The sequence below is a fragment of the Triticum dicoccoides genome, chromosome 4A, assembly GCF_002162155.2.
Source record: "Triticum dicoccoides isolate Atlit2015 ecotype Zavitan chromosome 4A, WEW_v2.0, whole genome shotgun sequence".
Lineage (NCBI taxonomy): Eukaryota > Viridiplantae > Streptophyta > Magnoliopsida > Poales > Poaceae > Triticum > Triticum dicoccoides.
The window spans coordinates 244,705,962-244,724,677 of NC_041386.1; the positions used below are offsets into that span (position 1 = coordinate 244,705,962).

General features: G+C 43.7%; 1 pseudogene; it reads right to left on the bottom strand.

Moving 5' to 3' along the window:
• Positions 1-994: 994 nt before the first annotated feature.
• On the bottom strand, positions 995-4,534 carry LOC119283488 (annotated as a pseudogene).
• Between the last annotated feature and the right edge of the window lie 14,182 nt (positions 4,535-18,716).

Consider the following 18,716-nt stretch of genomic DNA (forward strand, 5'->3'; position numbering starts at 1 on the left):
AATAAGAAAAAATAAAATAAAATAAATGAGCTATCCATTTTAGCTCCAAGAAATAAAACAATAAGCTCCAGGAAAACCAATTACTGCCTTCATTCGTGCAACTCGCATAGCTTGTGCATCCATTTTAGCTATAAAAGCAAAATGGACAGGAAACCCCAGCAACCTCTCACAAGTCTCACCCTCTTCATTTGAACAATAATGAATTATAGTGAACTCCAAATATGCAACACCAGCAAGCTCTCACAACTCTCAGCATTTTTCATAGACTGTTGCAGAAAAATTGTGGTTCTGTCAAATCTGAAACATAATCTATGATGCTTCACGCAATCCACTACTACAAAAAATTCACATAACACATGAAGGGATACAGGGAGAAATCAACTGCATAAATCAAAAACTTTGCTATGGCCTACACAGAATTTTCCCTATGAAAGAGATAAGTAAGTTCAACAATGTTATGAGATGCAAAAATTCTGAAACTCTACAACCCCAGCAAAAAAATGTTATGAGCTCCTGCAACACCGGCAATTTCTGGCCTCCCACTACGCTGGCGACCACCTCTTCCTACTACACCGGCGACCTCCTCCTCCTAGTACAAAACTACCACCCATGTAATCCTAGAACAACAGCGGAGCACCACAAATCTCCACCGCACCAAAAAAGCCGCCGCGCCGGCTCACTGCCACCAGCGCCCACCACCACAACGGGTGCACAAACCCACCGCCATCCCTACAACCTTATCCCTCGATCACACGACGGCCAGACAAAATGGAAGGAAATATTGAAATCACGGGGATCCGAGGGAGATTTCTTACCTACTTGGGTTGTCGACGACCGCCGCAGCTCCCAAAGATGTCGTCATCGTCATGGTAGTAGGATAGCCCCGGCCGCGCCTCCGCCCTCCTAGATCCAGACCTCGTTGCCTCTCCCAAACCCGTGAGCACACGCTGTGGCTTCAGCTGCAGGGGCGTTTTCTTGAAACAACGGCTCTGTTTCAGGGGCACATTCCAACAATGACAGTGTTGTAGTGCACAATATTAGGCGAGACCCCACGGCCTCGCATGAGGCACATCAATCGGTAGGCCTCCTGGAGCTGCTTCTTGCGGCAGAGGGCGTTGAGTATGGTGGTGTATGGCAGAGGATCGGCAGGGATGCCCGTGTGCAGCATTTAATCGAGCAGGGTAGTGGTAGTGTGGACCTGGCCGCAGCGGCAGAGCGACTGGGTAAGCATGCGGAAGGTGTGGGCGTCTGGCGACACGTGGAGGGAGCATGGGCGGTGGAAGAGCGATAGCAACACGGCGAGGTGGCCGGAGCGGGCGGCGGCCTCGATGAGAAGGTTGTGAGAGGCGAGGACGAGCGACGCCGGCATGGGGAGGCGGGATGAGATGAGCCGGTGGAGATTGAGCGTGAACGAGAAGTAGGCGGCGTGGAGGAGAGGAGGCAGAGGAGAAGCTGCAGGTGGAGCGACAGGGGGCTGGGGCCGGCGACGAAGAGTGTGTTGAAGGTGGACAGGAAGAAGTGGGGCAGGCGGCGGAAGCGGAGGACGGAGAGGCGTAGTGGGAGGAGGAGCCGCAGGGAGGGCCGGGATGGGAGGCGGCGGAGCAGGGAAAGCGCGTGGGAAATGTGGTCGCGGCAGCCAAAAAAAATGGAGGAAAGGAGGAGAAATCACCGGGGGAGATCCGTACCTGCTTGGGTTATCGGCGGCCGCCATTGCTCCCGAAGATGAAGTCGTCATCATGGCGGTAGGTTAGCCCCGGCCGTGCTGCCACCCTCCCAGATCCAGACCTCGTCGCCTCTCCCAACCTAGCAAGAACACGCTGCGGCTTCAGCTACAAGGGCGTTTTCCCAAAACAACGGCTTTGTTTCAGGAAATGGTTGGGGTGAATTGGTCGGTTTCAGAAAACGAACGCGCATGACGTGGGAGCAGGGACGCTCTCGTCCGTCTGATTAAAGAGATGACCTGACGTACGCGGAGCCGGCGGATGCGGCACACATGATCGGTCGGTTGCATGTTAGCTTTTCCCCTAAAAGATCATGTTAACCATCTTAGAGTTGTTTTGCAAACTCTTCGGAAAGAACGTCTCTATGCTAATATGGACAAATGCATTTTCGGCGTTGACAAACTTTTTTCTTGGGCTTCGTTGTGTACTAACAGGGTGTTCATATTCATGATTAAAACTTGGCCTCAACCCACTAACTTGCAACAAGTGCGTAGTTTCCTTGGTCTAGCGTGTTTTTATTGTCACTTTGTGAAAGACTTTAGCACTATTGGCACGCTGTTGCATGCCTTGAGTAAGAAAAATGCACCCTTTTTTTGGGGACCTTTGCAATCTACCGCATTTGATGAGCTCAAATCTTTGCTTACACATGCTCCGATTCTTGCTTTGCCTAATTTTGACAACAATTTTAAGGTTCATTGGGATGCTAGTGGTAATGGAATTGGTGTAGTGTTGATGCAAAAAAGTTACCCATTGCATACTTTAGTGAAAAACTTTTTGGTGCTCAACTTAACTATCCCATCTATGAAAAAGAATTGTATGCTTTAGTGCGTGTCTTGCATGTTTGGGAGCATTATCTTCGCCCACATGAATTTGACATACATACCAATCATGAGACACTTAAGTACCTTACATGTCAAACCAACTTGAATAAACGGCATCCTAAATGGAGTGAATTTATTGAATCTTTCCCTTAGGTGATCAAGTACATTAAGGGCAAAGAAAATGTTGTGGTGGATGCTCTTTCCCGCAAATGCATGTTAGTTACTCAACTTGAATTGAATGTTGTTGGACTCGAACATGTCAAAGACTTATATGAGCACGATGTTACTTTTGCTACTCCTTATGCTAAGTGTATGACACATACATCTTGGGAGCAATATTATATCAAAAATGGTTATCTAATGAAAGCTAACAAACTATGTATCTCTGAGTCTTCTCTTTGTTTGTTAATTTTGCAAGAGGCTCATGGAGGAGGACTTATGTGACATTTTGGACGAGAGAAGATATTTGCCACGCTCTCCAAGAACTACTTTTGGCCCAAGATGTTCCGCGATGTCTCATGCTTCACCAACCGATCCTCTACATGCCGCAAAGCTAAGTCACAACCTCAATCCCATGGTTCACATAGGCCACTTCCTATCCCACATCAACCGTGGAAAGATATTAGCATGGATTTTGTGCTCGGATTACCTAGGACTCAAAATGGCAAGGATTCCGTATTTGCTGTTGTGGACCGATTCTATAAAATGGCACATTTCATCCCATGAAATAAGATAGACGATGCTTCATATGTTGCAAATCTATTTTGTAGGGAAATCTTGAGGTTACATGGAGGGCCAAAGACAACTTTATCGTACCGCGACGTCAAGTTCCTTAGCTACTTTTGGAAGACGCTATGTGCCAAGCTCGGTATCAAGCTACTATTCTCGATGGCTTATCATCCTCAAACCGATGGCCAAATGGAAGTTATCAACCGGACGCTCTCCACTCTCCTACGCCTATTGACCAAGAAGAATATCTAGGAGTGGGAGGAATGCTTACCCATCGATGAGTACACCTACAATCGTGCAAGACACTCTACTACCGGCAAGTCCCCTTTCGAAGTTGTCTACAGCTTCAACCCTTTGTCTCCCTTGGACATCCTTCCTCTAGCACTCCAAGAACGAGTGAACATGGACGCTAGCGCAAGAGCCACCTACCTGAAGAAGATGCATGAAGAAACAAGGTCCATGATCCAGCGTCAAATACACTGCCTCACCTCCAAGCTCAACATCAACATGTCATCGATGGTGTTTCAACCAGGTGATCTCGTATAGTTACATCTCCGCTAGGACCGCTTCCCCAAGGAGCGCTAGTCCAATCTACTTCTGAGAGCCGATGGACCCTCCAAGGTGCTCGCGCGCTACAATGACAATGCCTACAACATCGACATTCCATGCGACAAGTACAACGTAAGCGACATCTTCAACGTCAAGGACTTGGCCAAGTACCATGGTGATGAAGATCACGATGCGCGGACGGATCTCTCCCAAGGGGGAGGGGGAGATGATGCGGAGCATCCTTCGACCATCTCCATGGACATCCCCTCGCAACCACAAGCACTAAGAGGACCAATGGCGAGAGATCGTGCACGTGCCATTGAAATCGAGGTTAACTCTTTTCTCTTCGATCTTTGTTCGAATTCACATGGGAAATGGGTTCTACCTCAAACGGAAATGTTGTGCATTCTTAGGTACAAAGAAGAGTCCCATGAAGAAGCTAGGAGGGAGACCCAAGCATCTGGGAAGGAGAAGAAGGAAGAGGGAAACGCGAAGAAGGAGGACGTGGAGGTCCTGGAGACTCTGGGGGGCCGGCCATCCATGGCCTCGGGTGGCCGGCCATCCATGGCCTCGGGTGGCCGGTCGCTGGCTGGGGAACGCCCCTGGATACCCCGAGTGCCCGACCTGGAGGCCCCAGGTGCCCCGCCCCTCTGCCTGGTGCTGGCTGTGGCCGCCCAAGTGCCCAGCCAAATGGACCCAGGTGAATGGACCCATCAGCCACCAGTTCGCACACGAACATCTCACCGTGTACCCTCGCAGCTGGGGGTGATGCACCGCGGCTCACGTCGAAGGAGACCCGGTCGGAAGCGCGGTACGCAGGCAATCCGGCGGGTGCTTTTGAGGACCCGAAACCCCACACGTCTGGGAGGGACCCTGTTAGGGTGCGCGGTGGCTATGGTCTTCCCTAAGTCGACCTGATCGCCCCTAGGGCCTCGAGATTCGCTGCCCTGCAACAAGAAGAACAAACGAAGAACGAGGAAGAAGAACAACTAGGGTTAAGGAGAAAAGATAAAAGATAAAAAAGTGGTAGATGCTTTGTTCGATTATGTGTTGTTCAATCGGCCGTCACCCCTTAGGTATATAAGAGGCGGGTGGACTTCCTATGCAAGGAAAAGGCTTGGATTCACGTTCAAAACCCTAGTCAAATTCGGATTGGTTTTGTCTGAACTTTCCAAAATTATTCGTTTTAAACTGGCTGCACCTCGCGGATCTTTTTTGTGGCAGTAATCTACCTCGGATGAAAACGCACCCAAAAGAATATTTACTAGTTTCAACGAGATGAACAACTTTGATGTTGAACATTTTTCTATTTGATGTCATCTTCTAGGCCAAAACCGTCACGCAAAACATCTGATTGCTCGCGCTACCCATTAGACATGTGTGTGGTGGGGCGCGACATATTTCGCCTCCTGACAGGGCTGCCTTCCGATGGCTCTAACTTTTGCATATGAATTCGGATTGGGACATTTTTATATCGAAATCAATCGTTTCTATGAGAAGAAGACAACTAGTGTAGATCGTGTTTCTATATGAGGCCGTCTTGATGGCGTAATCAGCCGAATAGTGTTCTGAATACAAAATTTCAGTACTTTGAACACAACTTCGGCTTTAGAGATGAGATCGAATGGCTATGGCCCAAATATCAAAGTTTCTCCTTTTGACAATATATAACTTTCTCACTTTCAGCACTTTTGCATTTGAGGCCGTCTTAATTGTGTTCTTGACCATGCCAAAATCTGGTGTCAACACGTGCCCCTCTGTTTTTCAGCAAAGCTTGTGTGCCGAAAAATAATTTACACATAGCTTGTTCTGAGGACGATGTCAACACTCCATCGGCCATTTTTCCTGTTCTTAGGACGATAAGTATATATCAGCCATTGCTTGTTTGAACCTATTGATGCAAACTTGGGTGAAAACTTCTCAACTTCTCAACTTCTATAACAATCCGGTGATAAGGTTCCATCGATCAAAGTCATCCTCCGAACCATATTGTTCACCCTTTCGCTAGGGTTTTGGAGATAATAAAGAATGAACTTCCTCCAATCCTTACTTCATCTGCATAAAACTTTCATTAGTGGCCGAGGTGGTGAGCTCCAACTCGACCTTACCTATGTTGGCAAGAACAAGCATCGGCTAATGAGATAGACGTGCAATACACCATGACCAACATGGTAGCCGTATGTTTGCTATGCCAACACTCTCCAATTTTCATGCCTAGATATATGATGAATATTAAAACAACCCCAGGCAATTTTTACGTCTAGACATACCTCAAGATAAACTAAAGGTGATTCGTCAAAACATTGATAACCATTGGATATTTGTTGTACTACTAATAACGAATTACCGGAAGCCGCAATATGTATAGTATCTATAGCAAGGAAAAGCTCCAATCCGAATAACAATGTGTATTGGGCTTTGATCATTTGTTCCTAAATATTTTAAGCGGCATGAGGCTTCACAAAATTGCACCATAAGAAGATATATAAACAACACCCGCACCTTGGTCATTGCTACAAATTTAACCGCCAATATAAAATCTCCATGGTACTAGAGAGATAAAGCTAAAACCAATACTATCCATGATGTCAATATGATGATCGGTAATAAAATCAACCATGATTTGGCCTTACGTAAATTCTGAAAACTAGTAAGCCAAAGGACACCCAATAAAACCATAATTACACTTTGCAATTTTGGTGAATTGGTCTATGCATAATATCTTCAATGGCATCAATTTGACAAATTTCTATGCAAGCACTTATCTCAATCTCAACTCAAACTAAGGACGATGTTAGAATACCACATCGGCCATTCTTAGATATATTCTTAGGGCGATTGATAAATATTGGCCATTTCCCTGAGGTCCATGTAGAATTCACCCACCAAAGTATGTATAGCCAAAATAAACAAATGAAATAGCAATAAAATATTTTGGCCCTTTGTATTAGCAACAAAAATGTAACTAACCAAATGTATAGTGATTTGGTAATACCATGTCATCATATAGAAAATTATGTTGCATCCATGGATCAAAATAAAATCCATGAAGGGTAATTGATCATACTTATGGATGAATTCCATGGCAAAGGCATCAATGGCATTGTTGAAGAAAATGGATGATGTGCTAACCGAAGATTTTGATGTTGTGATGCACACCTTCGGCTTAAGTGTTTGTTGCTTCCATTCTTCCCTTTCTTCTCTTTTATTTTACTTTTTGCAATAGAAGTATGCACATCATTTTTGTTATGATTGATCGTCTTGTGAACCCATGCCATGTTCTTCTATCTCAGCTCTTGTGCGCTAAGATTTTGTAATTTCTTCTTTTGCCAATATGATAAGCCGAGTGGGCATCTTGGCTATGATTCTGTCTTGACCAATGGCAATTCCTTTTTGGACTTGTGCACTCAACTTCTTTTCTCCAGATTTGGCACTTTGACTCTCAATAAGTGGTTGCTTCATCTCATTGCCTTTAGTAGCCAAAGTCAACACTATAATTGGCTCTTTTTCATTTCAGATCAAATCTGAAGTTGCACTGTTATGACCATCTCTGTTAACACGGTAAACTTGCTTGACGACCTCTTTCTCATTCCTTGAGCTTCAGACCGATTCCTTATGATTGAAACAGTCTTTAACATGTGATTGTTCAAATGTTGATCTTCTCGGAGCTGCATAATACAGGTGAGATGGTCTAAAATAACAAGGAGAATGTGCCCTTGTATCTGATAACCCACAAGTATTGGGGATCGCAACAGTTTTTGAGGGTAGAGTATTCAACCCAAATTTATTGATTCGACACAAGGGGAGCCAAAGAATATTCTCAAGTATTAGCAGCTGAGTTTTCAATTCAAACACACCTGGAAACATAATATCTATAGCAAGGTATTTAGTAGCAAAGTAATATGATAGTAGTGGTAACGGTACTAAAAGGTAACGGTAGCAAAACTAATATTTTTTGGTGTTTTGTAGTGATGATAACAGTAGCAACTGAAAAGAAAATAAGTGAAGAACAATATATGGAAAGCTCGTAGGCAATGGATCGGCGATAGAGAATTATGCTGGATGCGGTTCATCATGTAACAGTCAAAACCTAGGGTGACACAGAACTAGCTCCAGTTCATCAATGTAATGTAGGCATGTATTCCAAATATAGTCATACGTGCTTATGGAAAAGAACTTGCATGACATCTTTTGTCCTACCCTCCCATGGTAGTGGGGTCCTATTGGACACTAAGGTATATTAAGGCCTCCTTTTAATAGAGTACCGGACCAAAGCATTAACACAGAGTGAATACATGAACTCCTCAAACTACGGTCATCACCGGGAGTGGTCCTGATTATTGTCACTTCGGGGTTGCCGGATCATAACACATAGTAGGTGACTATAAACTTGCAAGATAGGATCAAGAAATCTCATATATTGATGAAAACATAATAGGTTCAGATCTGAAATCATGGCATTCGGGCCCTAGTGACAAGCATTAAGCATAGCAAAGTCATAGCAACATCAATCTTAGAACATTGTGGATAGTAGGGATCAAATCCTAAAAAAACTAACTCGATTACATGATAAATCTCATCCAACCCATCACCGTCCAGCAAGCCTACGATGGAATTACTCACGCACGTTGGTGAGCATCATGAAATTGATGATGGAGGATGGATGATGATGATGATGGCGATGGATTCCCCTCTCCGAAGCCCCGAACAAACTCCAGATCAGCCCTCCCGAGAGAGTTTAGGGCTTGGCGGCGGCTCCTTATCGTAAAACGCGATGAATCCTTCTCCCTGGTTTTTTTCTCCCTGAAAGTGCATATATGGAGTCAGGTTTGAGGTTGGTGGAGAGTCAGGGGGCCCACGAGACAGGGGGCGCGCCCCCCTCCCTCGTGGACAGGTGGAGGCCCCCCTGACGTGGTTCTTCCTTCCAGTATTTTTTATATATTCCAAAATAATTCTCCGTTCATTTTCAGGTCATTCCGAGAACTTTTATTTCTGCACAGAAATAACACCATGGCAATTCTGCTGAAAACAGCTTCAGTCCGGGTTAGTTCCATTCAAATCATGCAATTTAGAGTCCAAAATGAGGGCAAAAGTGTTTTGAAAAGTAGACACGATGGAGACGTATCAGTATCATACCTATCCCATGATCGATATGGATCTACATGAGCATAGGGAGGCATCCACGGCTATGGCATTGGCGGCCCAAAATAAGGATATGAATATGTTGCATGAAGATTCTCACTTTGCCAATACCGATCCTCATATTCGCGCCTTGGGGGTGATCTTGGTTTCTTAGCATGATTTGGTCGATAAGCATTCTTCTCTTCACTCTTCTTTTGATATTTATCCAATAGTTTAGCGAAATTTATTTTTGATTTCTTACACTTGCACTTATTCCGGCCTCTATATTCTTTTGGTTTTGTTTCGTCGATCATTGGATTTGCTTGTTGCCCCCAATCCTTGGCATCTTCATTGTAGCTTCATTGGAATTCTCACCATCAAGTTTAGGTTCATTGTGCTCCTCAACAAATTCTTTACTTGAAAGCTTGATCCCGTCACCTATAGTTTTTACCTTCTCTTTAGATGGATTGGCTTGAAGTAGCCGGTTCAAAAACTTTTTGCCATCAAGACCAATCGGAATAGACTGGTCATCCTTTGGTGTTTCAACAATTCTCAATCGGCCCTTATCAATGGTCGATTTGACTATTTGGTGAAACATGTTGCAATCCTCGAAATTATGTTTGAATGAATGATGCAACCTACAATACATTCGTCCTTGAATCGATGGCTTGACATGGTGATCAAGAATTATTATGTAATTATTCTTCAGCCACAAATCAAATATTTGATCACACATGCTTGAATTGAAGGTATACTTCTTATTTTCTAGCCGATCTTGGTGTGAGAACGGCTTTGGAGGTAATCAAACGAATGGTTCAAATTTGGAATCTCTCCATCTGGCAATGCAATGTGTTTTGCACTCTATATCCGATGTGTTCTGATGAGATATTATAATAGCATCGGTTTTCTCAAAAGAATTTAACCTTGGCTTTGAATGTTTGATACGAAGATAGTTAGAATATACATGTCTCAATTGAGAACAAATGCAAGCCAAGTAATAAATAAGCAAAGCTACCCAAATAGATATGAACTTTAGATAAAGCAATGAGGAAATCCTTGTCTGCAAAAATAAGTCACTATCGGTCTTTATAAATGGCGCAATGGGTTGACCGATATGCTCAATAACAATTTTATTCCTAACAAGTAAATTACCCTTCTTCATTGGTCTTTCAAAATTACTTATGAGGATTTTTCTAATAGATGCATCAACAATAAAGTTGTGACCAAATCTGAAAGCAGGTAAATTACTTGCAAGAAATACCTCCTCAAGTATGTTGGGAGAGCATGATGGTGGTGTGACTTGAAGAACATCTTGCTCTGTCTTTGGATGGCTCCCCAATGCCGTGTCATCATATTATTCTTGATTCCGTGCATCATTTCTTTGAAGATTCTTGTCAGTTGAACATTGTTCGGCTACTTGCTCTTGTCATTGAGGCTTGTCAATTTCTACGGCACGAAATTCATAGGGCAGGAAGTAGGTTCAATTAACTTCAGAAAAATCAAGCACGACTATTTTCCTATGCTTGCCATTCCCTTTCTCAATGATGCTTGCCTCTTTGGATTTGATGGATTCGAAATATATACTACTTCATTCAGCTTTTTCAACTGAAGCACTTTCTTGTTCCGAATCATCCTTCTTTTTATTGATTCTACAAATTGGCCAGACTTGTTTTATTTGGGCCAATTCCCTGTTAATTCTCTCCTGGCGAAGCACTTGCACCCTATCGCGCAAAGCTTTAAATCCCTTCTCAATTTCAGCCCGCTCTAGATCAGTTGCCACCGCCAATGCTTTTAGGATATTTTGAGAATGAATTGTTAGTGTTGCCAAAATTTTGCAATTGTGTAGGGGGTGTATAATATGTTGCGGTACAAGATGCATGTGTATGCACTGCTGTATAACCATATGATCTTTCGCCAATTCTATCGATTGATGAAGTTTCATCTTCTTGCAAAACTCCAGCCTTTATTCCAGCATAATCAGGAAATAATCACTTTTCATATTGTTCAAGGAAAAGAGCATTAATCCTCTTGTTTTATGACAAGCTCTTTTTAATGCAGCCACAACTGCCTCTAGAAGGGATTGCTCTGCAATACTTTCAGATTCTTTCAGCAATGATTCGTGAGTGTTGCCGAAATTCTTGAATTGCATAGAGCATGCATTATATGCTACAGTATTAGATGATGACACATTTCTTCCTACCAAATTTTCACTTATTCATCTATCACCATGAAGGTGCGGAGCCGAATTATGAACTTCTACAGTTGCAGACGGTGCTAACAAATTTCTAACATGAGCTATAGCATATGATGGTTGAGAGTAACTGGCCGAATAGCTACTAGTAGCATGGCCAACTCTCCCATCCACCGGCAAAGTTGGATTCACATATTGCAAATTTGTTGCCGATGAATAAAAGGGTGAAACACTTTCACGTATGCTATTGGAAATTTTAACATAGGGTGTTTCAAATTGATTAGCCAAACCCATCATGTTGTTCATCGGCATATGGATTTGTGGGGTTGCCGATGCATTGGAGTTTGGATACATATGTTGTACATTGCTAAAATCATAAAAATTTGAAGCATGAAGATTGTTTTCAATCAGCCCTTGCGCATAATTAGATGCATGATTGATAAAAATAGGGCTAGCAGATACATTATGCTCATTAGGTGATCTAGCAACAACATATGGATTATTTGCTTCTACAAAGGGGAATTGGGTATTCATATTACCTTTGTAGATTGCAGAAACTTGATGACGATCTCTTTGTAGCAAGAATGGGCCGGAGACCGTTCAAAGCTTCGTTCCCAGCAGAGTCACCAAAAAGTGTGTTCGCACATGAACACGTCACCGTGTACTCTCGACGCCGGAGGTGATGCACCGCAGCTCACGTCGAAGGAGACCCGACCAGAACCGCGATATGCAGGTAATCTGGCAGGTGATTTTGAGGACCCGAAATCCCACATGCTCGGGAAGGACCCCGTCAGGCCGCGCGGCGTCTATGGGCTGCCCTAGGTTGACCTGATCGCCCCAAGGTCCTTGAGGTGTGCCGCCCTGCAACAAGAAGAACAGACGAAGAACAAGGGAGAAGAAGAACTAGGGTTAAGGAGAACTAAGATAAGAGATAAAAAGTGGTAGATGCTTTGTTCGATTGTGTGTTATTCAATCGGCCGTCACCCCTTAGGTATATAAGAGGTGGCTAGACTTCTCATGCAAGGAGAATACTTGGATTCATGACCAAAACCCTAGTCAAATTCTGATTGGTTTTGTCCGAACTTCCCAAAATTGTTCGGTTTAATCTGGCTGCACCTCGCGGGTCTTTTTTGCTTGTAGTAAACGACCTCGCAAGAAAAGGCACCCAAAAGCATATTTAGTCGTTTCGACGAGATGAAAAACTTTCATGTTGAAAGTTTTTCGATTCGAAGTTATCTTGCAAGGCAAAACGGTCACGCAAAACATCTGTTTGCTCGCGCTACCCATCAGACATGTGTTTGGTGGGGCGCGCCATATTTTGCCTCATGACAGGGCTGCATTCCGATAGCTCTAATTTTTGCATACGAACTCGAATTGGGACGATTCTTGTACCAAAATTAATTGTTTCAGTGAGACGAAGACAATTCATGTAGATCGTTTTTCCATATGAGGTCGTCTTGGGGGCGTAATCAGCCGAATAGCGTCCTGAATACAAAATCTTAGTACTTCGAACACAACTTCAGCCTTAGAGATGAGATCGGATGGCTATGGCCCAAATATCAAAGTTTCTCCTTTTGACAATACAGAACTTTCTCACTTTGAGCACTTTTCCATTCGAGTTCATCTTAATTGTGTTTTTGACCATGCCAAAATCGGGTGTCAACACCACCCGACCTCCTGGACGCCCCGGGAGCTCAGGCTTCACACCCCCAGGTGCTCGGCCCTCCTCCCCAGGTGCGCCCCGGGTGCCTGTGTTTTTGAGGATAAATTACCCATGAACCATTGTTTTACCCCCAATTCGTCCCTATCCTATAAGTACTCCCCATCTAGCTCATTTGTGAGGTCAGCGAAGTATTGGATAAACATTCAAGACCCCTCTTTGGGAAGAATCCTTGGGGATTACGAAGGCTTTATCTCGGAGAATATCAACATCAAGACCTCATCTCCTTGGAGTGGGAAGAACTCTACCCTAGTGCTATTTTCCTTGAATTATTCTTGTATGCTTGTGGATCTCATGTATGCTATCTAGTGGATGTGTGATTTGGGTTTATTTGCGTTGTTTATCCCTTGTGTTCTTGTGTGTTCATAACTTCCCCCCTCCAAGTGTGAAAAGATCCCTCCTAGGGTTTCACCCTACAACAAGACTAGGGCGGGGTGACGATGTGTGTTGGAAGTAATCACCATCGCACACTCCCTCTACCATCGGGATTAGTGTTCAACCTAAATAAATGTTATTTGGTGTTTGTGTTGAGCATGAATATGATTATATCATGTTTATTGAAATACAGTTATTCATTTAAGTCAGAGAATAATTGTTGTTCTGTTTACATGAATAAAAACCTTCTGTGGTCATACACCCAATGTGAATGGTTTACTGAATCTCGATCATAGTGATACACATTTTCATAATATAGATGCTAAAAGATGCAAAGTTGATAATGATAGTGCAACATACTTGTGGCACTGCTATTTAGGTCATATTGGTATAAGGCGCATCAAGAAACTCCATGTAGATGGACTTTTGGAATAACTTGATTATGAATCATTTGATACTTGTGAACCATGCCTCATGGGCGAGATGAATAAAAACTTTTCGTTCTCCGAAACAATGGAGCGAGCTAATGACTTGTTGGAAATAATACATATCGATGTATGCGGTCTGATGAGTGTTGAGGCACACGGTGGGTATCGTTATTTTCTAACCTTCACAGATGATTTGAGTAGGTATAGATATATCTACTTGATGAAACACAACTCTAAAACATTTGAAAAGTTCAAAGAATTTCAGAGTGATGTAGAGAATCATCGCAACAAGAAAATAAAGTTTCTACGATCTGATCGCGGAGGCGAATATTTGAGTTATGAGTTTGGCCTATATTTAAAACAATGTGGAATTGTTTCACAACTCGCGCCACCTAGAACACCACAGTGTAATGCGTGTCCGAATGTCGTAACCATACTTTATTAGATATGATGCATTCTATAATGTCTCTTACCAATTTACCACTATCATTTTGGGGTTATGCATTAGAGACAACCGCATTCATGTTAAATAGGGAACCGTCTAAATCCGTTGAGATGACACCGTATGAACTATGGTTTGGCAAGAAACCTAAGCTATTGTTTCTCAAATTTGGAGATGCGACACTTATGTCAAAAGGCTTTAGCCTAATAAGATCGAACCCAAATCGGAGAAGTTCATCTTTATAGGATACCCTAAGGAATCTATTGGGTACACCTTCTACCACACATCCGAAGGCAAGATCTTTGTTGCCAACAATGGATCCTTTCTAGAGAAGGAGTTTCTCTCGAAAGAAGTGAGTGGGAGGAAAGTAGAACATGATGAGGTAATTATACTTTCTCTCGAATTGGAAAGTAGGACATCAGAGAAAATCGTTCCCATGATGCCTACACCAACTAGAGAGGAAGCTAATGATGATGATCATGAAACTTTGGATCAAGTTACTACTGGACGTCGTTGGTCGACCAGAGAACTTTCCGCACCAGAGTGGCACGGTAATCTTGTCCTGGAAGTCATGTTGTTAGACCATGGCGAACCTACGAACTATGAAGAAGCTATGATGAGCCTAGATTCCGATAAATTTCTTGAGGCCATGAAATCTGAAATAGGATCCATGTATGAGGACAAAGTATAGTCTTTGGTGGACTTGCCCGATGATCCGGAAGCCATTAAGATTAAACGGAACTTCAAGAAGAAGACAGACGCTGATGGTAATGTCACTATCTACAAAGCTTGACTTGTTGCAAAAGGTTTTTAACAAGTTCAAGGGGTTGACTACAATGAGACTTTGTCACTTGTAGCGATTCTGAAGTCGGTCCAAATCAGGTTAGCAATTGCCGCATTTTATAATTATGAAATCTGGCAAATGGACGTCAAAATTGCATTCCTTAATGGATTTCTTAAAGACGAGTTGTATCTGACGCAATCAGAAGGTTTTGTCGATCCTAAAGGTGCTAACAAAGTGTGTAAGCTCCAGTGATCCATCTATGGAATGGTACAAGCATCTTGGAGTTGGAATATATGATTTGATGAGGTGATCAAAGCATATGGTTTTATGCAGACTTATGGTAAAGCATGTGTTTACAAGAAAGTGACTGGGAGTGCTGTAGCATTTTTGATATTATATGTGGATGACATATTGTTGATTGGAAATGATATAGAATTTCTGGATAGCATAAAAGAATACTTGAATAAGAATTTTTCAATGAAAAACAACGGCGAACCTACTTACATATTGGGCATCAAGATCTATAGGGATAGATCGAGACGCTTACTAGGACATCCACAAAGCACATACCTTGGCAAAAGTTTTGAAGAAGTTCAAAATGGATCAGTCAAAGAAAGGGTTCTTGCCCGAATTGCATGGTACGAAGTTGAGTAAGACTCAAAGCCCGACCATGGTAGAAGATAGAGAGAGAATGAAAGTCATTCCCTATGCCTCAGCCATAGGTTCTATAAAGTATGCCATGCTTTGTACCTGACCAGTTGTGTCCCTTGCCAGGAGTTTGGCAAGGGGGCACAATAGAGATCCAGGAGAGGATCACTGGACAATGGTCAAAATTATCCTTAGGTACCTAAACAGGACAAATGAAATGTTTCTCGGTTATGGAGGTGATAAAGAGTTCATCTTAAAGAGTTACGTCGATACAAGCCTTGACACCAATCCGGATGACTCTAAGTCTCAATCTTGATACATATTGAAAATGGGAGCAATTAGCTAGAGCATCTCCATGCAGAGCATTATATACATAGAAATTTGCAAAATACATATGGATCTGAATATAGCAGACCCATTGACTAAACCTCTCTCACAAGCAAAACATGATCACACCTTAGTACTCTTTGGGTATTAATCACATGGCAATGTGAACTAGATTACTGACTCTAGTAAACTCATTGGGTATTAGTCACATGGCGATGTGAACTATTGGTGTTAAATCACATGGCTATGTGAACTAGATTATTGACTCTAGTGCAAGTGCGAGACTGATGGAAATGTGCCCTAGAGGCAATAATAAAATGGTTATTATTATATTTACTTAATCATGATAAAAGTTTATTATTCATGCTAGAATTGTATTTACCAGAAACTTAAATACGTGTGTGGATAGATAAACAAATACCATGTCCCTAGTGAGCTAGACTAGCTCGTTGATCAAAGATGGTCAATGTTTCCTAACCATAGAAATGAGTTGTCATTTGATAACGGATCACATCATTAGGAGAATGATGTGATGGACAAGACCCATCCACTAGCTTAGCATATGATCGTCCAATTTATTGCTATTGCTTTCTTAATGTCAAATACATATTCCTTTGACTATGAGATCATGCAACTCCTGGATACCGGAGGAATACCTTGTATGCTATCAAACATCACAACATAACTGGGTGATCATAAAGATGTTCTACAGGTATCTCCGAAGGTGTCTGTTGAGTTGGCATGAATCGAGATTGGGATTTGTCACTCTGTGTATCGGAGAGGTATCTCTGGGCCCTCTCGTTAATACACATCACAAGAAGCTTGCAAGCAAAGTGACTAAGGAGTTAGTTATGAGATGATTTACATAATGAGTAAAGAGAATTGCCGGTAACGAGATTGAACTAGGTATGAGGATACCGATGATCGAATCTCGGGCAAGTAACATACCGACAGACAAAAGGAATTACATATGTTGTCATAAGGTTCGACCAATAAAGGTCTTGGTAGAATATGTAGGAAAAAATATTGGTTATTGACCGGAGAGGTGTCTCAGTCATGTCTACATAGTTCTCGAACACGTAAGGTCCACACGCTTAACGTTCGTTAATGATATAGTATTATCTGAGCTATATAATTTGGTGACTGAATGTTGTTCGGAGTCCCACATGAGATCATAGAAATGACAAGGAGCTCCGGAATGGCCCGGAGGTAAAGATTAGTATATAGGACGATGCAATTTGGACATCTGAAGAGTTTCGTGAGGTATCGGGTATTCATTGGATCACCGGAAGGGGTACCGGGAGGCCCTGGGAGGTTAATGAGCCATATGGGCCAAATGAGTGGAGCACACTAGCCCACAAGGGGCTAGAGCACCCCACTTCTAGGTTGGCCGGACCTGTGGAAGGAAAAGGGGGAGTGGTGCCCCCTCCTGCCTTTCCTCTAGACAAGAGAAAAGAAAGGGGGCGCCACCCCCTCCTGCCTTCTCCCCGCAAGCCAACGAAGGAAGGGGGGTGGGCAAGGCAGGAGCCATAGGGCGGCCGCCGGCCCCCTTTGGGCGCCCCTGGCTACCTCCCCTCCTCCCCCCCCACATATATATATATATGAGAGTGAGGGGCGCCACACAACCACGACAATCTCTTAGCCGTTTGCAGCGCCCCTCTCCACAGTTTCATCCCTCATTCATATTTCTGGAGTGCTTAGGCGAAGCCTAGCGGAGATAGAATCAGCACCACCGTCACCACGCCATCGTGCTACCGGAACTCATCAACTACTTCTCCCGTCTTGCTAGATCAAGAAGGCGATGACAGCACTGAGCTGAACGTGTGCTGAACGCGGAGGTGCCGTAGATTCGGTACTTGATCGGTTGGATCGCGAAGAAGTTCGACTACATCAACCGTGTTAATAAACGCATCCGCTTACGATCTACGAGGGTACGTAGGCATACTCTCCCCTCTCATATCTATGCTTTTCCATGGATTGATCTTGCGTGTGCGTAGATTTTTTTGTTTTCCACGCTACGTTTCCCAACAGCTCGGCAGCCCGGTATCACATACACCACCACTGTTTTTCTCCACTCCAGTTACCAAACGGTGATTAAGGGTAAATAGTTCCCAATGTACACTACTGCAGTTTTGTAACGTCCCAGATGTAACGTTCCATAATTGTAACTCCAACTCTTGCCTTTTCTGGCAATGTTATATGTCATATCCTCCGTGGTTGGGTTTTGTCTTCGTTTTGCATTTTTGTTCATGTCTTGCATTTCATATTATGTCATCATGTGCATCTCATTTGCATTCGTGTTCATCTCATGCATCCGGTCATTTTCCCTGTTGTCCATTTCAGAATCCCACACTCACACATGCACTGTTGCACCTCTCAGATCTCGTTTCGTGAGTAGGAGGAAAACGTCTCGGAATGGGCTGAGATTTTTCGAGTGGCCTTGGTATATCATCAGTAGACCGCCTGTCAAATTTCGTTACATTTGGAGGTCGTTGGAAGCCCCAATGGTTAACCGTGTAACTGCCGAAATCCCTCTCTCTTTGCATCCTAACACCCCTCTACAACAGCCCACTAGCCCATCTAAACCGCCTCTAGGCTCTCCGTCGTTGGATCACGATCGCGTGGGCGAAAACCGCACCTCTTTTGGACTCTCCTAGCTCCCTCTACCTATAAATAGGCCTCCCCCATCCAAATCCCGGAGCAAACCCTAGCCTTTCCTTCATCCGCGCGCCGGACACGTCCGCCTGGCATCGGACGCGTCCAGCCACCGCCCCGGGGCTACCGGGTCGCGCCACGTGTCCCCCAACCGCTTCCACCGCCGCCGGCCCGCCAGGCCCGCGTGGGTCCCTCCCGACCCGCG